Raw genomic sequence first — 23,304 nt, forward strand, 5'->3', positions numbered from 1 at the left:
CCTATCTCTCCCAACTTCCACCTTTGCTCAGGTAGGTGGAACCTTCATGTAAATGGTTCCCTGCTTACAATGCACATTGGAATTGCCCAGAACATCTGTTCAAAATGCAGGCTCCAGGGTCTAACTTCCAGGTTGAGAAAGCTGATGTAACACCCAGGGATCTGCAAGTTAATTTTTAAAAGAAAGTCACATGGGGCAGTAATTCTAGCAAACCTTCCTCCTAGGCCGCTGCAGAGCTGTAGAAACCCGGTTGCACAGGGCTTTATGGCTGGCAAGGGCACCCCTTGCTGTGTGCATCCCAGAGGAGGCATGTCTGAAGTCTGCAGAGGAAGCTTCTATCTTCCCTTCCAGCGAATTCCTGCTCAGGCCAGCAAGGAAAATAGTTTGAGTTGTTTATGGGGTAAGAACAAGAAATCTGTTCTGATTGCACATCATAAAACTGCTTTACACAATTGTGACTTGCTTTACCATTATCATTTACTGAGGTGATCCAAATGAATCAGCCCCAGTCTGGTTTCATTCCACCCCTTAAGCCTTCCCAGGATTTACTGCTCCTGAGTCCCTTTCCACTAGGCCGGCAGGTCTGGATCCCTGCCGCTAGGTGCACTGTGGAACATTTGGAGAGCTTTTGTTTTAATGCCAGTGCCCAAGCTCCACCCTGAATCATGGAAGTCAGAATTGCAAGGGAGGAGTGGGGCCCAATGTAATGCTTTGTAGCCACTCCCTGGGTGCTACTGATGGTAGTCAGAGTTAACGTTTGTGCTACGTTTTCTAGCCTGGCTGCCCATTGGACTCCCCAGAGCAGCTTTAAAAATCCAGATGATGCCCAGTTCCCACACCCAAAGAGACTACCTTAGTTAGTTTAACATTTTTTCCCCAGCACTGGAGTGTTTCTAAAATCTCGCTCAAAGTTGAGAGCCACTGTTTAGGCCCTTCTCTTCTACAAGGAAAGTCCTAGCACAAACTCGTCCTGGAGTCATTATTAACTCAAACATCTTCAGGTTCCTTTGGGGGCCTAAGAGTGAAGCTTCGGCTCCCAGACGCCACGATGCCCAGGAATAGAGGGCTCTTGCACTCAACTGGGGCTGTGTACATGTTTGTTGACAAACAGAACTTTGCTCAGCCTGAGAGCAAACCCTGTAGTTCAGCGGGCTTGCAGACTTGCAGTGCTACTCAAAGTGTGGTCCCTGGACCAGCAGCACCAGCATCAGGGAAACTTGTTAGAAATGCAGATCTTCGGGTGCCACTTTGGACCTGTTGAATCAGGGGTGCTTGTCGGTGTGGGGCCCAGCAATCTGTGTTTAGTAAGCTCTCAGGGTTATGCTGGTGCATGCATGCTCCAGTTTGAGAAGCACTCCCTTAGTGTGCATAGGAATCACCAAAGAAGCGATATTAAATGTAAGATTCCTGCACTTCCCTGCAGAGAGGCTGATCGTGGAGGTCTGAAGTAGGACCCAGGAATCTGTTCTATTAGTCAGCACCCCTGGATAAAAATGTTTCCAGGGTCACACCTAGAAAAGTCCAGTAGAAGCCATTTGCCCACAGAGGCCAATGCTCCATCTGGCCACGTATCCCACAGCCTGCGAGGTCTCCAGGCTTCCCTCCCAGGCTCACACCCCCACTCACAAGGCTTCTGGAGTATTAAGCCCTCACCACTCCCCAGCCTTCCCTAGAAAATGGGCTAAACCAATCCACATGGGGTGAAGGGCAGAACCCGTGTCCCAGCACCAGGGTTCTGTTGCAGCTTCAGAAGCCTGTATTTGTGGACAGAGCTCTTCCGAAGGTTCCAGGAGGATGAAAACATCCAGTGACTCCCAGACATTGCTGGGCTGGATACATTTATTTGTAATAATGCTCCTGGCTCCACGCTTCCAGATGGACAGTCCCAAAGAGAATGGTTTGTTTCCTTTCGTCTTCCTTTTACGATTGCAGAGGGTCCTGCTTGCCATGTGTTTGCTTCTAATCTGTAAGTGCTTTTCCACGGGCTTGGCTCTTGGCAGTTCCCATATTTACCGAGGAGAGCACACGCCGTCAGAGGCTGGCTCCCGTCCAGCCTCCTCCAGAGTTCAGTGTTTGGAGGTTGGCAGCCGATGAAGAAGCATGGCCTCTCTGTCGCCGGCTCAAACTTTCAGGGCGTTTTGCCCCTCGCAATTTCTGTTATCTTTGAGGGTCTTGCCTTTTAATTTGTTTCTCCAGCAGCCATGCTAATAAATGGGCCACAGCTGAAGAGCTGTCTGAGAAACAATAGCTGCTCAGTTCCATCAGCCAATTTGTCTCGGGCACCGTTTGTTATGAATCCTCCAAGCCCATTAATCCCTGAACCTGGGAGAGATGCTATCTCCCCAGGGATGAATTACCTTTATTTGCAGACATGTGTTTGCTCATTTAGTACCCTATTCATAAAAGCAGCCCTGTTTTGGCACTGTTTTCCAGAAATGAAAGGGAAGGACACATCATTTGGGAAGAGTGGCTGGCCATAGCCTAAGAATGATGGCTGACATTTACTGAGCAGTTACTATGGGCCAGGCACAATGCTAAGTGCTTTTTCGGACATTGCTTTTTAGTCCTTGCCACAGTCCCAAGTCCTGGACAAAATCATGAACTGCATTTTGCACAGGGAGCAGCTGAAGCACAGAGGGGTTAAATGACTTAGCCAAGAGCACTCAGCTGTAAGTGGTGAAGCTGAGAGTTGAACCCTGGTACCTGTTTATTTTAAGCCAACTCTCTCACCAGCTGGCCGAGCTCCTCCCCTTGAGCTCTTCCCACTTGGGCTGGGGACAAGGAGGGACATTTGGGTCACAGGAAAGAAGAGTTCATTGGCCTCTAATGATCCTTACCAATGGATTTCACTTTTGGAAAAGAGGTTTGTTGACAAAAGTGCCACATCTGACTATTTTGAATTTGAGTGCTTATTTTAATCCTGAAGTTTAAATTACACACACTGTTTTATTCATGTGAGTGAAAGGACAGAAAATTGTACTTAATACTGCACAGATCTGTCACCATTCAGCTTGAATTGATATCTACCCATATCTACTCTTGAAAGTGGTAGGATGCGACCAGGTCTCCTGATGGCTTTGGGCGGTGCTTGTTCTGAAAATCTTAGAAGACAGAAGTGATTCATCTTCTAGAATTAGATTTCTTATTGAAGTTCAGTTAGTCTACATAACAAAACTAAAATACCATTGTTTAAAACAGTCAATTCTCTTACACCAGGATTTTTTCTTTAGCAGTGTTCTCGAGCTTAACACATTAGAATCACCAGGAGAAATTTAAAAGAAATCACGATGCCTAGGCTGTGCCCCAAAAGACCAGTTATATCTGGATCTCTGGGAATGACATCCAGGTTTTTTCAAAGATCCCCAGGTTATTCCAATATACAGCGTGGCTGAGAACCAGAGCTCTGACATAAAGCAACTCCTAACGATTCCATGATAATATAATGGTGCCACAAAGTAAACCCAGGTTCTTTCCATCTTTCTGCACTTCCACCCTCACCCTCAGCACCTGGCATTCATTCTCAAGGTTACCACATGGTCCAATATAGCTGCTGAAGCTCCAGCCATCACATCTGGATTCCAGGTGGGAGGAAGGCAGAAGGAAGAGAAGAACTAAATGATGTAATGCCTAGCTGTGATGGCCTGAATTGTGTCCCCACTAAATTCATATATTGAAGACCTAACCCCCAAGGACACTATATTGGAGATAGGGATTTTAAGAGGTAATTAAGGCTAAATGAGGTCATTAATGGTGGGATCCTAATCTGATAGGATTGGTGGCCTCAGAAAAAGAGGAAAAGGATCTTTCTCCTCCTCTCTCTCTCTCTCTCCCTCTCTCCCTCTCTCCCTCTCTCCCTCTCCCGCTTCTCTCCACGCCCCCACTTTCTCCCTCTCTCTGTTCCCTTCCCCTGTGTGAAGACATGGAGAAAAGCAAACCAGGAAGCAAGAAGCAAGCCCTGACCAGAACCTGACCATGCTGGTACCCTGATCTTACACTTCCAGCCTCCAGAACCATGAGAAACTAAATTTCTGTTGTGTAAGCTTCCCAGTCTGTGGCATTCTTTTATGGCAGCCCTAGCAGACTAAGACAGTGGCTGAAGTCTTAGTGGCTGAAGTCAGCCTCCTTTCATCGTTCTTCCCAGAAGTTCCAGCGGCACTTCTGTTTATACATCATTAGCCAGACATCGCCTGGCCACCACTACCTGAAAAAGGGGTGGGTGAATGTTGTCTCTTTGCTGGGTTCATCACCATCTTTAATAAAATCAGGCTTCTAAGACCAAGGAAGAAGGGACAAAAAGCATTTAGGTGGCAACCAGCAGTCTCTGGTTTCAATGCCTTGATGAAAAAGGGAGATGGGGTGCAGGGGTTTGGGAGATGAGAGTGAGCAAGTGAGAGCTATGAGAGCTCCTAGGAGAGGGCACTTTGGAAACAAGGAAATTAAGCTCTGGTAAGCTCTACCACATGTCAGGGAGTACCAGGAACAGACGGCAGGATTTCTGCATGGGAGTTTCTGTGGGACCCGGCCTCCCCACCGCCTCTCCACCACATCACATCTGTTGTTAAAGAGGCCCCAGTGTAGAGTCCAGCTGTTGGAAGAGTAGCCCTTCTATCAGCTTGGCCTTGCCATCACAAATCAGTTTGCACAGAGGTCCCTGGACAAGCACAGCGACTCAGACAAGCAGTGTGTTTTTTCAGGCTTTGTCACACACAGGGAATGAACTCTTTGGCAGCCCTCTTCTGAGCCAGCACAGGAAGGGCTTGGGAAAGCTGGAGAAATCCAAGGTGCACAGACATCTGGCATTGCCCGGAAATATAGATCAGGAGCCTGCGTTTGTTCAGTGAGCAACTATTTGAGGATTTACAGCGTGCTGATGTGTGTGCTGAGAGGACATATGAGGTCCGTGCTCTCACAGAGCTTATGTTCCAGAAGGATGAACAACAAACGGTTGAACAAATAAGATAATTTCAGATGGGGCAATGGGGAAGAGACGGGGCCACATTAGATAAGAGTCAGATGGTTCTCCTCAGGGAAGCAAGAGGTTTTGTTGTTGTTGTTGTTTTGTTTGTTTCTGAGACAGATTCTGCTCTGTTGCCCAGGCTGGAGTGCAATGGCACAGTCTGGGCTCACTGTGACCTCCGCCTTCTGGGTTCAAGCGATTCTCCTGTCTCAGCCTCTTGAGTAGCTGGGATTACAGGTGTGTGCCGCCACACCCAGCTAATTTTTGTACTTTTAGTAGAGACGGGGTTTTGCCATGTTGGCCAGGCTGGTCTTGAACTCCTGGCCTCAAGTGATCCAACTGCCTAAGCCTCTCAAAGTGCTGGGATTATAGGCATGAGCCACTGTGCCCGGTCAGCAAGAGTTAATTGATGAAAAAGAACCCAGATGTGGAGAGAACTGGTGGAGGAGGTTGGGGGGAAGAATGTTCCCAGGGAAGAGTAAAGGGAAAGAGGTCGGAGTGTTTGGGGAGTAGAAAGGAAACTGGGGGGGGGGGGGGTGTGGAGAAGTGTGGACAAAGAGTGGGCAGAACGTGGGGTCAGAGAGGAGGCAGGGACCGGTTCATGGAGGGGTGCAGACAGTATGGAAAGACTGAATTTTCATTTAAGGGCAATGGGGAGCTACCAGACAAATGTAAGCCAGAGAGAGACAACCGCTGCTTACTTTTTAAAGATCACTCTAGCTGCCATGTGGATAGTGCATGGTAGTATCTGGCTGTTTATGAGAAATATTTGCCAGCCTCTGGACTAGAAGGGAACACGGTTGATGGGGATATATGTTGGTTGGGGAGAGACTGGGCCAACCAGATATATTGGTAGTTTGGGTGTGGGGGAAAGGGAATGATGGAATTCAAATTTTAGGCTTTTGGCTTGAGGATCTTGGTGAATGATGGTGTCATTTACTGGCATGAGAAGATCATGTTTGGGAAGGAGAACTGAGAAGTCTTTTGGGCATGCTATTTGGAGATACCTGATAGCATGGGGACAGGCAGAGCACAGAGCATCTCTCTGTACATGGGTCCATCTGGGTTCTCATGCCATTCAGAGGACTCAGTGGCTATTCAGAAGTTACTCCACAAGGGAGCCAGCCTTCTCACACAGGAGAACATGATCCCCGGGAGAGTCAGGGATCAAGGGGACAGACACTAAGATGGACCCACAGAAGAGCCCTTGTGAAGCTCAGAAGAATCAAGAGAGCCAGGGGACATAATATGCACTAGCTTTGAATTTGGCCAGAAGGGCCAACCAGTGGCTAGCGTGGCATTAACATCCCTTTACTAATTAGTTGAATTAGTGCCAGCATTATATATATGTGTCTACTTAAAGGGTATGAATTGAGAGACTTTAGGTTCCCTTTTCACCCCCAAAATTGTTTCCCTATCTGAGCTGGATATCTTTATCTCAGATCCCTTCATAATCACCCAGTTTTTTCAGTTGCATCATATGAGGCCAGTAATAAGACACAAGTGGTGTCATTCACTCTTCTGCATATCGAGTTAGAAGCCTCAGAATTATGTTCTTTCTCTCTCTCTCTTGGTTGCACCTTCGAAATGTCTTGCCAATCATCAGCCTTCACTCTTCTAGCCTGGATTAAAGTAATAGCTGCCTAACTGGTCACCTGATTGATGGCAGTTGGTCCTCACCCAGTTTCCATGGTGACTGCCAGGACACACATCTCATTGTAATGGACAGTGATGGTTTTGTCTGCCAAGAAGGGCAGCTCTCTTCTATCAGCCCCTCTCTGCATGGCATGTGGCTTTTGATGGGGCTGCTGATCCTGGTCCTCTGGCCCCGGCCACAAGTGGGCAGATGACTGGTGTGGGCTAATCAGAGAATGCCACCATTCCAGCTCCAGAGATTTAGTCAGTGACTGACATGCCAGGAGTAGTAGAGAGCTCGCCCTTTCCCCCTGAAGTTCAACATTTCTGTAGGTCGGTGCAAAAGTTATTGTGGTTTTGCTATAACCTTCAAAGGCAAAAACCACAATTACTTTTACACCAACCTAATAGCTGATTGAGCCAATAGCTAAGAGATTAACCAGGCAAAAAAAAGAAAGGAAAAGTGCCCCAGGCAGAGGACACAGCTCGTGCAAAGGCCTGGTGGCAAGAGGGAGCACGGAGCACACCAGGCATGAAGAGGAGGCCAGCACAGCTGCAGTGGGAATGAAGAGGGCCACAGGGAGCAGGTGGCATGACATCTGTTCACAGCAGCAGAAGCAGCAATGGTGACAGTGCAGCAAACATTTAAAAATGGCCCCATATGCCGGGGATTGTCCTAACTGCTTTACAGGCAGTCACCCGTTTAAACCTACAGTAATGCAATGAGGTAGGTATCATTAGCATTCCAATTTGACCTATGAGGGAAGTAAGACAAGGACAGGTGCTTTTCTGAAGTTCTATATAGTGCATGAGATGAGATGGAGAGAGAGAGAGAGGAAGGAGCAAATACACCATGTGATGAGCAGTGACAAATTAATTTGTCACAGACCAGTCACTAACCCCAAGCACGCATCCCATGACACTGGGCAGTGTCACCAGTTGGTTTGGCCAGAAGAGCTCATGGCTGACACGCTTTTCCCCACCAAGGCCATGGGTAATGTTGGCATTAACCAGCACTCCCCACCAAGATGGTTTTGGTAGAGGTACACCCCCGCACCCCCTCTGTAGATTTACCCTACCTCCTCTGGAGAACGAAATAGGCACTATCATGAGGTCACAATCCTCAGAGCATCGAGGGGAAGCATTCATTACCCATCAGCTCCATAAAGCACTGAAGTGGGGCATCCAAGTGCCTGACCCGTAATTGGAGGCTCAGCCCTGCAGCCCGCTCTGCCCCCATGCAGAGCAGGTTCCTGGATTCGCTTCCCATTCCTTCTGCTGCTTTTCCACATGGCTGGATTTATTTTCAAAACAATTTATAGTTACATTAAATATTAAAGGCACTTTGCAGGTGGTGTTTACTGTTTGAAAAGTTAACAAATGTATGTTGTGCCGTATGAAATGGCAAAAACCAATTTGGAGCGCTTGATGGCTTGGGCTGGGTGATAGCAACGTGACAACTATTTCCATATTTTAATGAGGCAGCTTCTTCAGAGCAGCCCTGTTATGTGATTGGGTGAGAGGGTCACACAGTGCAGACTAAGCGTGGGTGCCAGGGATAGAAAGGCCACCGCTAGCCTCTGCGCTGCTCCGCGTAGCTGTTTTTGAAGCCCAGGGCTACGTGGTGGCCTATTTTATGATAATAACTTTACAGTCCTACTGTTCTTATGGGGCCTTCACCCTGTGCCTGGTGCTGTGATGAGCACTCTCTGTTCTTCTATGATAGACTTATCCATTCCTTCTAGACTCGTTTATGGAATGCACATGCTGTGCCAGGCATTGTGCACAGAGAGACCCAGTTCCTGCGCTCTTGGAGTTTATATGACAAGAGCTGAAGACAGATAAGAAGCAAGTAAGTAGACTCAAACATAAGGGAGTTGTAGATTGTCATTAGCACCTGAAGGAAATAAGTGAGTGTAGTGACAAGGATTAACGGGAGATGGGGCAGGGTTGGTGAAGAAGGCCTCTCTGAGAAGCTGCCATTTAAGCTGAAGCCTAAAAGCAGCTCAGCCATGGGGAGAGCCAAGGGCATTCCAGGCAGATGGAACCGTAAGTGCAAAGGCCCTGAGACAGAAAAGAGCCCAGCAATTGACAGAAGGCCGGAGCCATCCTAGAGCCCCTAGCACAGAAGAGGGGGTGGCTGATGTTAGAAATCTCCATTTTACAGATAAGAAATCCACAGCTTAGAGAGGTTAATTTTTCTAACTGAGGTTACCTAGCCAATTAATGCAGAGTTTCTGATTGGGTAGGTCTGAGGTGAAGCTTGCGTATTTGCATTTCTAATGAGCTCCCAAGTGATGCTGATGGCTCTTGTCTGCAGACCACACTGCTTGACACTGGGGCTAATTCAGATTGTGTGCTGCTGTCATAAGATGGAAACAGAAGCCAGCTGCAATGACATCCCTAGTTCCGACCTGTGCCGGACACTGATGTTTGTGCTCTTATATATTATAGAAAGAGTATTTTCAGAGCAACCCTTTGAGGTAGGTATTATTTTTATCTGCATATCTCTGTTTCTACAGATAGAGAAACTGAGGCACAGAGAGGCAAAGCACTTTTCCTAAATTTACACAGCTGGTGGGTGGCCAAGCTGGAATGTGAACCTAGCACCCGGCCTCTCGGGTCTGCCATCCTGCCCCTCTGAGGGAAGCACTTCTGATCTCCATGTCTCTGGTACCATTCACTCAAGTAATTACTAAGTCGGCCGCCTCCCTGGCCCTCGTGGCACTGAGTTTGCAAGTCCTGCCTTACTCTGAAGGTCCCTTTTGTTCTCCTGCTCTCCTTCCCTGATTAGTTCAAGCAAATATTCAAAGGAGCACACATTCCCTGAGCTCCTTCTGACTGATGGGGGTTGTCACAGGCTTCTGGAGAGAGCTTGTCTGCAATGACTTCTCCGTGGATAATGGACGTCTACTTGGCTGCATATCTCACGCCTTCCCCTTGTGTTTGGCAATGTCACATTCTTGGAGCTGATGTTGATGGAGCATCTGTGATGATCATCTGTGATGATGTGGAATAAGAGCTTTGCAAACCCTCAAACCTGTGCTTTTGGGAAGGTCTTATCAGTCCTACTCTACAGATGGAGAAACTGACGTGCAGAGAGGCAAAGAAAATTGTTCTGGGTCTCATAACTGACAAGGGGTGGTGCCAGGATCTAATCCCACAGTCGGACAAGATCCTGAGCCCTATCTTCTTCATATACTCTCTGGCCCCATCAGGATTATCTGTAATGAGAGGCTCAGGAAGCCCAGGGTCAGGACCACATAGCTGGTGTCAGAAGGGTCCAGGACAGGGGGTCCATCGCAACAGGAGAATAAGCAGACCGTGGAAGGTCAGGCATGGAAGCCACACAGCACTCAGCCTTCTAAATCCTCCTATGTGCGTCTTTTGATAGATGGGGAAACTGAGCCCCTGGGGTGGGAAAGTTTCATTTCTAATTAATTTCTCTTCTCTCTCTTTTTTTTTCTTTAATAATTTCAGCTTTAGATGGAGGGGGTACACGTGCAGGTTTGTTACCTGGGTATATTGCATGATGCTAAGGTTTGAGGTCCAATTAATCCCATCACCCCCATACTGAGCATAGTATCCACAGTTAATATTTCAAAACTTGTCCTCCTCCCTCCCTGCTCTAGTACTCTCCAGTGTCTATTGCTGCCATCTTTATGTCCATGAGTGCCCGATGTTTAGCTTCTACTTATAAGTGAGAACATGTGGTACTTGGTTTTCTGTTCCTGCATTAATTTGCTTAGGAATGGCCTTCAGCTGCATCCATGTTGCTGCAAAGGACATAATTTTGTTCATTTTTTTATGGCTGTATAGTATTCCACAATGTGTACATACCACATTTTCTTTATCCAGTCCACCATTGATGGGCATTTAGGTTGATTCCATGTCTTTGCTATTGTGAATAGTGCTGCAATGAACATTCAAGTGCATGTATCTTTTTAGTAGAATAATTTCTTTTGGATATATACCCAGTAATGGGATCGCTGGGTTGAATGGTAGCTCTGTGTTAAGTTCTTTGAGAATTTCTCTTCTTTATAATACATTAATCCAGGCTTTCTCCACCTTGGCACTATTGACATTTTGGGCCAAATAATTCTTTGTTTTACAAGATTGTCCGACACCCTGTAAGATGGCTAGTGGCAACCCTGATCTCTACCCACCAGAGGCCAGCTGCACCTCCCTGGCCCCTGGCCAGGTTGTAACAACTAGCAATGTCTTCAGACTGGAGGCTGATTGAAAACCCTTGCATTCATCTGACCAGGCCCCTTGCTGGCTTACAAGTCTTCAAGTTTCCCATAGTTTTTCTGGATAAAATCAAAACTCCTTTGCTAGATCTATAAAACCTTCAATGATACGGCCCTGCTAATATAATTCAAGACGTTTGTCTCTAGCCAGCACCCTCCCCAACGCCCAGAGAAAAAAATAATAGCTGACAAATACCGAGTACTTCCTAAGTGCGAGGCATTGTTCTAAGTATAAGTGCACTTCGAGGGTCACCATCTCTATGTCACAGCTGAGAAAATTGAAGTCTCTAGAGTTTAAGAAATGTGCGCAGGGCCACATGGTTAGCCCCCGGCAGATCTCCAGTTTGAATCCTGGCATTCTGACCTTGCCCCCAGTCCCTCTGTTTAACATACGTAATAGGAGCGATCATTGCTCGAGCTTCTATCAACGCCATTCCCTGAGGATGAAGCCCCATCCTGCTTCTCTGCACCGCTGACTCCTCCCACCCTCACTGTTCCCGGAGAGCAGGGACAGCATCTCTTTCGTTGCTCATCAAATCCTATGCCTGGCACAGCCCCAAGCTCAGCCAGTGTTTGTAACTCACTGGGTGTGTCAGCCCAGGACTCACCTCTCCTGGCAGGGCTGTCTTCATCAGGGATGATTTGCTTGACCAAAACAAACTCACTTGAGCTAACTTCAACACAGGGAGAGCAATCCTGAGGAGTTAGGTTATCTTGCAGGTCACAAGGACAAGAATTCATCTGGGTATCCTATCGTTTAAGACTAGAAATTCCTCACAACAGGCTGGTGCTGGGAATTGGAAAGCTGGCAGGAAGCAAATGGGCTCTTCCTCCTCTCTCTTTGGGTTCTTAAGGAGCACTTTTCTCTTTCTCTGCTTCATTTGCCTGCTTTTTGCTGTAGACCAGCCCCCAGCTCTCTCTGTTTGCGCACCAGAACATGTAACTCCCGAATGCCTCCCCAGCACGGCCACCCCAACCACCCCAGCACAGGCAGCTCCAGCCCAAGTCTATGCACCTTAAAGGTTTAGTCCACGAAGCGACTTGATTTGTAAGTCTGAGCCCTAAGGCCATGTCACTGGGAGGAAAATCCCATTGGCCCTGCTTGGTCAGGGGGTCACAACCTGGCTGCAGATGACTCACTGGGGACTCTGGGAATAATCTCTCTCAAAAGGTAAAGTGGACTGGGACAGATAAGATGAGTAAGAAAGGAATAGAAATCCAGGGGAGTCCACGCACGGTGGCTCACACCTGTAATCCCAGCACTTTGGGAGGTGAGATGGGCAGATCACTTGAGGTCAGAAGTTCGAGACCAGCCTGGCCAGCATGGTGAAACCCCGTCTCTACTAAAAATACAAAAATTAGCTGGGTGTGGTGGTGCATGCCTGTAATCCCAGCTAGTGGGGAGACTGACTCAGGAGAATAGTTTGAACCTGGGAGGCAGAGGTTGCAGTGAGCCAAGATCACGCTACTGCACTCCAGCCTGGGCGACAGAGCGAGACTCCATCTCAAACAAAAAAAAAAAAAAAAGAAAAAAAAAAAAGAAAAAGAAAAGAAAGAAAGAAAGGCAGGGGAAAATTGAAAATTATGGCAGAGGAAACAACGAGGTGAAAGGAAGGCCCAGTGTCTCAGATCACCCCAGGCGTCCCCTGAGTTGAGGACACATCTCTTTCCTCCTCCTAAGGAGAGGCCTTGTCACTTTGTTCTTGCTGGCAGAGCTGGAAAGGCTTGAAGGAGACCACCCAATGAGGTCACCACACAGTCCTCTTTGCTGCCCCCCATCCTCCCTGCTTTATGGTGCCCAAGTCAGGGCTGCTGACCAACCACTGAGTGTCTTGACAAGTCTCAGGGAAGAGATGGACAAGGTACAAAAGTCCTCCTGCTGTTTGGCTGGGAATGGGCTCTCTAATTATGTTCTCAGCCCATACTCCCTCTGGCCACAGCTTCCAGTTAACTAGCAGCAGCCAGGGGTGTGGGGCGGGGGCAGACAGACCAGGTTCCAGGTAGTTGTGGCCAAGCCGGAACTGAGCACAGAATGCGGAGGGTGTGCTGGCTTCTGGACACCCCAGATTATGGCTCTGGTGTTGAATCCATATGATGCAACCAGGGTGTGTATCTTTCCCCCAGGGAAAGGCCCTCACCACTCCAACCACCACCACAGGTGGTGTGGAGAACTTGCTAGATGCACGCAGTGTCTTCTTCCTCCTTCTCAGGGGCCCTGCTGAGCCCAGAAGACCTAATTATATTTAGCGGGTTGCAGTTTAGGACTTGCGGTTAGGCAGGAAAGCGTGTGATTCTCCAAGTGTGGTTCCCCCTAATGCCTGCATCTGAATCCCCTGGGGAGCTTATAAAAATGCAGATTTCTGGGCCCCAACTTTGACCTATAGAATCAGAATCTCTGGATTGGTGGGGCCCAGGAGTCTGTACTTTAATAAACTTACTCTCTCCCCTCTGCTGCACATCAATCGTGTGCACACCAGTGATTCTGTTGTACTCAAAAGTTTAAGGACCGAAAATCACTGGCACAGTAGTTAAAAGCTTGGTGTCTAAACTCAGAGCCTGACTCTCTTATTAGCTGGCCCTGTGGCCAAATTAGTTATCATGCTTCATCTCAGTTCCCTCACCTGTAAAATGGGCATAAACACAGCATGCATGTCACAGAGTTACTGGAAGCACTCAGTGCCCTTAGCTGTAAATAGTGAGCACTGCCTAATGATAGCTGTCATGCTTTGTTGTTGATAGAGGAAAGAGAGGATATAAAAGCTGTGAAGGCCAAAGACTAGAAGCCAACCCAGACTTAAGTCTAGAGCTGGGGGACTGGGGCGCCAGGGAAGAATGATCCCTGAGCAGAGGAGGTCACGTGCTGTAAAATCCCTGCAGTGAGAGAGCATGGGGCACCTAGGGACCAAAGCCAGACACAGTCAGGGCAAGAAAGACAGGTAGGCAGGAGCCAGACTGGGAGAGGCCTGGTAGACCAAGGCATGGGCACTTGATCCTGTGAATGATGCAGGGTCGTGTAGGTTAGATTTGCACACTGTTACACCTTTAGACACGGGCACCTGAGGTTCTTGCTTAGGGTGTGATTTACAAGGCTCTAACCTGGACCCCACTGCCTCCCTGACAACCTGGTTGAGGAGTCAGTGATACCAAAGGATTCGCCACCTGGAACCTACACCCACTTCTTTATGCGTCATGCTTTACATACCTGGAACTCCTGCTCCAAACATCCTGAGCCTACTTTTAGGGTCTGTGCACACCTCTTTCTCTTGTCCCTCTTCCTTCTCCAGGGAGGCTGCTACGGCTTTTGTCCAGCAGGCCAATCTGAGAGGCAACTGTGTGTGTACAGGAAGGGTGGGCAGCTCTTGGACTTGCAGTCTGTGGGGTCCACTCACGTGGGGCTGGGGATGGACCTTGCACCCTCCTTTGTGCTTTTCTCCCAGGTTGCAGTAGGTATCGGGGCAGGACCGTTGCAGATTTGCTCTCTGGCTGGCCAGAAGGGAATGGACTAGGCGAGGCCTCCAGACTCAAGGCCTGCAGACCTGTTATGAGCCTGTTGCCAAAATCCCAGCCAAAGAAAATGGTGGCTTCTGGCTAAGTTGTGGTGGCTAGGAGTGGGGGAAGGTGACTGATTCAAGAACTATTCAGTAGGTGGCCTCATGCTGTTCCCTGTCTTGTCTTTGACTGCTCATGGGAACCAATCCACCATTCCACAGGGATGAGGAGAAAGTAATTTGAAGCTAGTGGGGTTAGATGCAGAAACAATAGGCTTATCCAGACTATACAGAAAATGGTAAAAGAAAAAAAAAATCAGTGACACACAAAAGCTAATACAATATTACCTCACTTGCAGAAGAGCGTTGCTGAAAGACAGGACCTCTGGTGCATGGCAAAGACTGAAGAAGAGAGAAGTTGGGAAGGGAAGCTTTGAGTTTATGTGAGACTAAGGCTAGGTAGTAATCTCATGCCTTCTCATTGCTGCCAATGAAAAAATTTTAGCTTGCCATCAAAAAATAGAATTTCTGGAAAACTTATATCCTCCACTATGTGCTTGACAGCTTCCCCACGTTTGAACACTCTTCTGATAAGATCAGTGTGGATATTAACACATGTGACCTTTTGATATTATATAACAAAATGTGTCAACATTTGGTAGATCTGCAGAACTCCATGAACCAATATTTTCCAAACAGTTGATATAATGTTATAGAATCACACATGGGTAAAAGGTCCATTTAAAACACAACATAGACAGACTGATTTTAATATGATAAAATAGAAAAGTTCACTGATAGGGTTTCAGATTTCATGTTGCACCTAACCATTACAAAACCTGCCACTTGTTGAGTTTTGGTATAGTATCAAAAAAGAATAGCCACAGTTATCTGAAGAGGGTGTTAAAATCATCCTTTCGTTTCCAACTGTGTGAAGCTTGATTTTTAAATATACTTCAACCAAAACAATGCATCACAATAGATTGAATGAAGAATATATATGGGAATCTGGCTGTCTTCAATTAAGACAGAAACTGAGGCCAGGCATGGTGGCTCAAGCCTGTAATCCCAACACCACCTTGGGAGGCTGAGGTGGGAGGATTACTTGAGCTCAGGAGTTCAAGAACAGCCTGGGCAACATAGTGAGTCCTTGTCTCTGCTAAAAAAAAAAAAAAAAAAAAAATAGTGTGGTGTGCACCTGTAGTCCCAAATACTTGGGAGGCTGAGGCAGGAGGATGATCGCTTGAGCCCAGGAGATCGAGGCTGCAGTAAACTGTGATCATGCCACTGTACTCCAGCCTGGGTGACAGAGCAAGACCTTGTCTCAAAAAGAAGAAAAAAGAAAAGAAGAGAAAAGAAAAGGAAGAAAAGAAAAGAGAAAAGATTAGATTGGCAAAAATGTAAAAACAATATAACTTTATTTTACTAATTTTTAAGAAAATATAGTTATTTTTCATAAAAATATGATATACATGTTAACATATAAGGGGTTCATTATTGTTATTCTAATGAGTTAGGGAATATTTTAAATACATATTTTTAAGAACATTCTTTGGGCTCCTGTAGTTTTAAAGGTATAGGGTTCTGAGGCCAAAGTTTGAGAACATCCATTCAAAGTATTTCTTGGAAAAATCTCACTTTTTCACTTAAAACCATATCAAGGATATCTGTTCAAATATAACATCTAATAATATAAATAATGCTACCTTTTTAGTACTTAGAGTATGCCCAGAGATTGTGCTAAGCAGTTTGCAAGCATCAACTCATTTCCATTTACTCTTTACAAAAGAACCTGTGTGAGGGAGGTACATGTACCCCAATCTGCAGATGAAGGCACAGAGAGGTTAAACTGCTTGCCCAAGGATACACAGCTACTTAGGTGATCCAGCCAGTTTTGAACTCAGACACTCTGACTCTAGAGCCTGCAGGTTTCGTAGCAACCAAAAGTATGGAAGTCCCAAGATCTTTGTGAATAAATACACCTTGAGTAGGTTTTAAGGACTAGAGTGGTATATAGGGCTTTGCTTAGGAAACATTGCAACATAAATTTGGGTAGGTGATTTATGTAGCCATGAATGTTTCTCACCATAAGTAATCTGTGGTCTTGGTGTACTGTTGTGTTTTTGCACAGGCCTTCTAGCACCCCCAAAAAAACTCAAAGACCAGAGAAGATTAGCTGTTCACGTGCACACTCTTTTGAGACTCTCAGTGAATACCAAGGGTTTCCCTGCCAAACTGTGAAGAATGCCTTCTCTAGCCCACTTCAATCCACCTTCTGTCTTCTTATCTGCTGTTTCATGACCCCATGGTTTTCCTGTAGCCATGTATCCCAATTGATAATGATCTGTTTGTCATCTGGATTGCTCAGACCCCTGCTCCCCAACTAGATCACGTCGGGTCTAGTTGCTCCTTGAGAACAGAGAACCTGGCTGTTTGCATTCATCCTTGTGTCCTCTGAACCTAGGACAGTGCCCAGTACACTGTAGCTCTCATAAATGCTGGTTGAGTGAATGACTGTGAAGTAGACACTCTCAGAGCTCTGTACCTAACCCCTTCACTGTTTCTGTGCACACCAGCTCCTGAGGGACTCTGTTTCCTACCAGTCTGTCCCTGTGCTTCTTCATTAGGGGCTGCCCTCAGGCAGCTAGAGCCTTGCTGCACCAGTCAAGTGCTGGCGGTGCTTGAAAATGTATGCCCCTCTGGGGACAGCCCTTAACCAATGACAGGTGGTGAGAATTGCAAGTAGAAATACTTCATCATATCACCCCTCATCAGGACACCCCAGATGCACCCCATGTTTCCGAAGCTCCCCTGCAAGATTGAGTCTAAAGTACTCTTCATGGCAGGGGTCTCCAACCCCCGGCCATGGACCAGTACCTGTCCATGGCTTGTTAGGAACCAGGCCGCACAGCGGGAGGTGAGGCAGGTGAAAGAGTTAATTTTCACCTGTATTTACGGCCACTCCCCAACACTTGCATTACCACCTGAGCTCCGCCTCCCGTCAGATCAGCAGCAGCATTAGATCCTCATAGGAGCACAAACCCTATTGTGAACTACACATGCAAGGAATCCAGGTTGCTGGCTCCTTATGACAATCTAATGCCTGATGATCTGTCACTATCTCTCATCATCCCAAGATGGGACTGTCTAATTGCAAGAAAACAAGCTCAGGACTCCCACTGATTCTATATTATGGTGAGTTGTATAATTATTTCTTTATATATTACAGTGTAATAATAATAGAAATAAAGTGCACAATAAATGTGATGTGCTTGAATTGTCCCAAAACCATCTCCCCACCCTCCTGGTCCGTGGAAAAAATTGCCTTCCATGAAACTGGTCCTTGGTGCGAAAAAGGTTGGGGACTGTTGCTTCATGGGACTTGGCTTGCCACTATACCCCTGCTTGCTCCCTTCCCCTTCCCATCTGACTTCTTCACCACTCTGTGTTTTTCCCTGCAACACTTCCTCATACAGCACGCATATCTTTGCCTCTGGGTCTGCTTCTGGGAAACTAGACTTAAGACAGTTTGGAACTGTGTCTCCCTACGAGGCATCACCCCTCATGCCTTATAGACACTTCATGTTTGTTGAATGAATGATACCAGGATCTCATTTATAATCCTAGCACTCTCGGGCAAGATTTAAGGAGTAGAATGGCTAAGAAAGAAACTGCTCCAACAATATTCTCCAGAAACCTTGATAATGAAGACCTCTGGGAGAGCGGTATCACCAGTGGAAGGCTGGAGCTGGTTCCTTCTGGCTTGTGGGAGCCAATTGTTTCACATTCTGGAATTTCATAAGCCACTTGTTAAACGCTAAGGAGCTTGAAATTGGCCATGGTAGGAGTATTTACGCCACAGAAATTGGCAGATGCTCCAAATCACAGCTATTCCCATCCCTCCTCTACCTTCAGGGAGCCAGTTTACTCCACACGACTGGACATAACCCTTCAGGTTTAACAAGGAAAACCTGTATGATAAATAAAATATAGCATATTGGCTAAAACTATGGGTTCTGTAGCCAGAGAGACCTGGGTTCAACTGTATTGTCATTTATTGATTCTATGACTTTGGCAAGACACTTGATTTCTCTGTGCCTATATTTTCTTCATCTATAAAGCAGGGCTAACACCATTCATCTCTTGACATAATACATATGGTCCTAATGCCTCATGTCTAGAAGCAGCTCCATGAATGCTGGCTATTATTATGTTAGAACCAAGAGACATATAGAAAGGCCTGGAATATGGTCTTGGAGACTGCTGTCATGGTGCCCCCAGGTCAGCAGACTTTACCTCACTGCTTTATTCTTTAGTTGTCAGCCCAGCCCTGTCAGGTCACCCTGACCAAAAGGTGTGGTCTGGTGACCTGTTAAGAGGAGAAATTGCTGGTCTCAGCTGAATGCTTATCACATAGAAACCCAAGGCACCAGATGATGGCTCATTCTACAGCTCTCTCGAAGAAGGAATGAGCACTGGAACTCTGTCTCTGTGTCTGCCTTCTAGAAAAGACAATCCACTGGAGGCAGATTTGTTAGCAGGAGCTGTGCCCAGATGGCTGGAAATCACATTGCCTCCGAGACCGAGACCCACGGTCCTGGAGCACTACAGTGACACAATCCCATCAGACTTGGCACCAATGAAGCAATACATTTCCTGAGTCAAATGCAATTGATTAGCTAAACTTGAGCAACCTGAGGACGGTGTAGCCAAAGCCGCCAGTGCCCTGCCCATGTCTCCTGGGGACCAGCTCACACCTGCTGGCTTCCTTTCTGCCACTGCTGCCTTCCACTCTGGCCACCGTCAACTCTGCACAGGATACATGTCCCTAGGAGTAGCTGGCAGCCCATGATTGATGGGAGTTGGTGGCTAAATCCCCAGCTTCCTCACAACTTGGGTAAGACAACTCAAGGGTGTGCTCTACAATGTCTCCCAGAGGTTACTAGTAGTGGGATGAGTCCAGTTGTCCACAAGAGTGACCTGCTCATGACACACCCTGATGGACTGCCTTCCCTTCCCTTCCTCACCTCCCCACTCCCCTACTAGTACCTCCTGGTTCACTTCCCAAATAAAGTACGGGCCCTCACAGCTTGGTTTCAGAGTCTGCATCCAAAGACAATAGATGCCAATTATTCAACACCTACTATGTGCTTTCCTCTGTGGAAAGGTCATAAAGGGGGTGGCTCAGGGTCAGTGCAGAAAAAGAAGAATGAGCCAAGCTAAGAGTGACGAAGCGGGCTGGGATTTCTTTTCTTTTCTTTTTTTTTTTTTTGAGACAGAGTCTCACTCTGTTGCCCAGGCTAGAGTGCAGTGGCATGATCTTCCGGCTCACTGCAACCTCCACCTCCCGGGTTCAAGCGATTCTCATGCCTCAGCATCCTCAGTAGCTGGGACTATGGGCGTGCATCACCATGCCCAGCTAATTTTTGTATTTTTAGTAGAGACGGGGTTTCACCATGTTGGCCAGGCTGGTCTCAAACTCCTGACCTCAAGTGATTCGCCTGCCTCGGCCTCTCAAAGTGCTGGGATTACAGGTGTGGGCTGGGATTTCAGATGAAGGATTGTTCATCTTCAGCTGGCCTTCCATCCTTCTTGGGTTTTGACATGCAATGTGTATGTCAACCTTATAAACATTTACTGTAAGTGTTTTACCAAGACCCAGAATTATGGGTTTGCTGAAGAAGCCCTGGAGAAAATGGAGCAGACCTTTGAAACGAAGTTTCTGGACTGGCCTTTTCCATGAATAATCATAAAAGACAGCATTTATGGGGCTCTTACTTTTTGTCAGATACTGTGACCAAGGGCATGATCTTACTCAGTCGCCACAACAATGCTATGTGGCAGGTCCTACTACGTTTCATTTTGTGGTTGAAAAAACTGAGTCTCAGAGAGATTAAGTCATCTGTCTAAAGACGTCCAGACAGGTAGGTGGTGCAGCCAGGAATCCCATGGTCACCAGTGTGCCAGGCCCAAAGTGTGATTAAGGTGTATAGATCAAAGCCTCCCTCTTCCTCTACCCCACTGGACTACCAGATCCAGGGAATGATGCATTTCTCTGATTGGTTCTGTTTTTAACAAGGTGGTGATGTTCATTGCGGAATACTGCAAAATTCCCCCTCCTTTCTCGACCTCTCTGCCTCTGCAGCAGCCTCACGTGTTCATCACAGGCACATCAGGTGGAAGAGAATGAAAGCCACTGTGACAAACAAGACAAAGAAAGCCCAGCATTGCCAGTGGCCGGGGACCTGAAAACAAGTCATTGTGTGTTAATTCTTCATGGAAGAAAACTAAAGGTCGTGTGTGTCAGTGTGAATGCTGGCTGTGAAATTAATGCTTTGGCCAAATGATTCAGTCGAGACAGAAACATGATTTTGTTCGCACTGGTGTGAGCCAACATCTCAAAAAAAAAAAAAAAAAAAAATGCTACTTGGAATCAGTGGAATCTTCGAAGGCCAGGCCTTTCAGTTTCTGCTGCTCCTAACCAAGCTACTTTGGTCTCTCTGATTGCTGCCTTGCAAAGACCAGACAGAACTCACTTTTCTCCATCTTTCCACAGGTGTAATAGCTACCAGAGGGAGGAAAGTGGAAGCTACCAGAGGGAGGAAGCATAAACCAGGTCCTGATCCCTGATTAATTGAGAATCAGCCGGCTTGGGAAGGGGATGGCTGCACAAGCCCACAGAACGCAGACTCCCAGAGGAGGCAGGGGTAGGAAAGCTCTTGGCTGTGGCCCGATTGTCTGGCAGAGGGGAGTCAAGATGGCTTAGTTTCAACAAACTGGCTTTGATTACTTGGCGTTTGGCTCTGTGCTCTCTGGCCAGGTCAGCCTGACCCAAGACTGTCACCCCAGAGGACTGTGAAATAACATGTGCAGTTAACTGGCCACTGCTGATCTGCGCCTGGAAGACAACGTCTCAGTTGTTAAGGCTTTTGTTGGCCTGCTCGGGAACTGATTCTTTTTGCCTGCAAATTATTATAGGTTCCTGAGGGAACCGTGCCAGTCCTTGCCCTTTAGCTGCTCTGCTCTGTGCCGGGCGTGGAGGTTGAGAGGGGAGACAGAATGGGGAGAAGGAGGAGAGGGGAGGCCGTCCCTTGTAGGTGGATATTTTAAGGCTCTAATGTTAGCTATGGTTGGAATTGACCAAGGGGGGCACTAGCAAGAGGTTGGAGGGCTGGAAGAGGAGAGAAACCAGAGTTTCTCTCCAACTTCTCTCTCTTTCTCTGCCTCAGATGGTCAAAACTTTAAGGAGACAGAATCCAACAGGGCTGGGATTAGGATGAAGTGAATGAGGCTGAGTTGTGCAAATATGAGGTCAGATCCTGACCTTGTTCATCATGGAATTTTTGCATTAATGTTGATATTTTGTAAATGTTGGGTTGAAATATTTATCTTGATCACTAAGCTTTTTGACATTTCCTTAGACTTTACCCCAAAGCAAGAGCCTTGCTTGTTTCACCCTGGTCCTGGCCTTGCCTTCCAGTGTGTGGGACACATTTACACAAAGAGAAAAATAAGCAATCCAAATGGTCTAACTCTACTGGATATTCTCTATGCTGCTTTCATTCACTCAATAATGTGTAGTTGAGCACTTTTCTATGTCAATGAATATAGTTCCACATTATCCTGGGTTTGAAGGATGTGTTATCAAATATTTTACTAAGCCCCCACTGATGCATCTAGCAGGATCTGTCCATGCCCTGCCCATATCTCTAACATTTCTGTGTGCTCCAGCCAAACTCCACTGCCAGCTCTGCATTTCTGAGTGGAAAGTCTTGTTTCAGATCCCATGCTGCCTATCACTTTAGCAGGGGAAATTGCCATAGAATTAATACCTGCCAGGAATAGCTCTTGACCAATGACTAAGAGGGAATTGGTGTGTAAATACCCCAGCTCCCTTGCCCATTGGGTGGGACAACTCAGGTGTGTGCTGTACACTATATCCCAGAGCTTTCTCCATGGTTACAAGCTCCAGTTGCCCACAGCAGTACTTGGCTTAATAACCTGCCTTGATTGACTGCCTGTCCTTCTCCGTATCACTTTTCCTTTCCCTCCTGGGGCTGTCTACACCCCCAACCCAGTAACAACTGCACTTGAATCTTTGTCTCAGGATCTGCTTCTGTTAAGATGGGCACTCCGATTATTTTGAATTTTTCAATGTTAACATGTTTACCACACATATGGATTTTGGCATATTAATAGCCCCCAGCCCCTCCTTTGGGGATGTGGTCCATGCCAACCAAGGGTAATAGAAGAAGGTAAAGTAGAGAAAAGAGACAGAAACTCTGAAATGCTACCATGCATCTCAGAGTTATGTCCTATAAAATGAGCCTTTTCACTATGTGCTGTGGCATCAAAAGTGTTGAGAAGCATTGTTCTTACTGGTCAGACTGTGCCTTCACCTCTGTAGCTCCAATGAGTGACACATAGTAGATAATGGATAAATATGTTGCATGAATAAAGGGAGGAGTAATTGGTTCATGCTCTGAGCCTCTGCCAAGCTGAGTATATGAGACCATTTGATTTACCCGAGCAATTGAGCATCTGTGCCTCAGGACTCTCTAGTTCTACCATCAAGACAGAGAATGGTGTGATACTCAGGTTAACAAGGTGAGTCAGGGAGGGTTGCCCCGGAGGCATAAAACAGGGGCCCAGCCTTTGGAGATAAAGCATGCTCTGGTCCTAAATGGCAGCAGGAGAAGAATCTTCCCAAAGTGAGAGTCAGGCCACAATACCTCCCCTGGGAGGACGTCTGTGCCTGTGTATGTTGGAGAGAGAAGGAGCTTTTTCATCCCAAGTGAGTACAGAGGTTACATCCTCTGACTACTTCCCCCTCTCTCTGTCTTTCTCTCTCTCCTGCTGTGAAGGCCAAGTATGACTTCACAGAATCCCTAAGCTCCATAAATCAGTTCTAGATCCATCCCTTGCAGCTGTAATGAAAGCAGGATTTTAACAAAAACTGGATACTTCTACTGTT

At 46.9% G+C, this 23,304-nt stretch overlaps 1 long non-coding RNA gene across 1 annotated transcript; it reads left to right on the forward strand.

Moving 5' to 3' along the window:
* Positions 1-238: 238 nt before the first annotated feature.
* On the forward strand, positions 239-23,304 carry LOC116466279 (uncharacterized). Its single transcript, XR_004247480.1, has 3 exons — positions 239-400; positions 8,338-8,444; positions 20,887-23,304. It is a non-coding gene; the product is annotated as an uncharacterized LOC116466279 (long non-coding RNA).

The sequence above is a fragment of the Hylobates moloch genome, unplaced genomic scaffold (assembly GCF_009828535.3).
Source record: "Hylobates moloch isolate HMO894 unplaced genomic scaffold, HMol_V3 SCAFFOLD_4, whole genome shotgun sequence".
Classification (NCBI taxonomy): Eukaryota; Metazoa; Chordata; class Mammalia; order Primates; family Hylobatidae; genus Hylobates; species Hylobates moloch.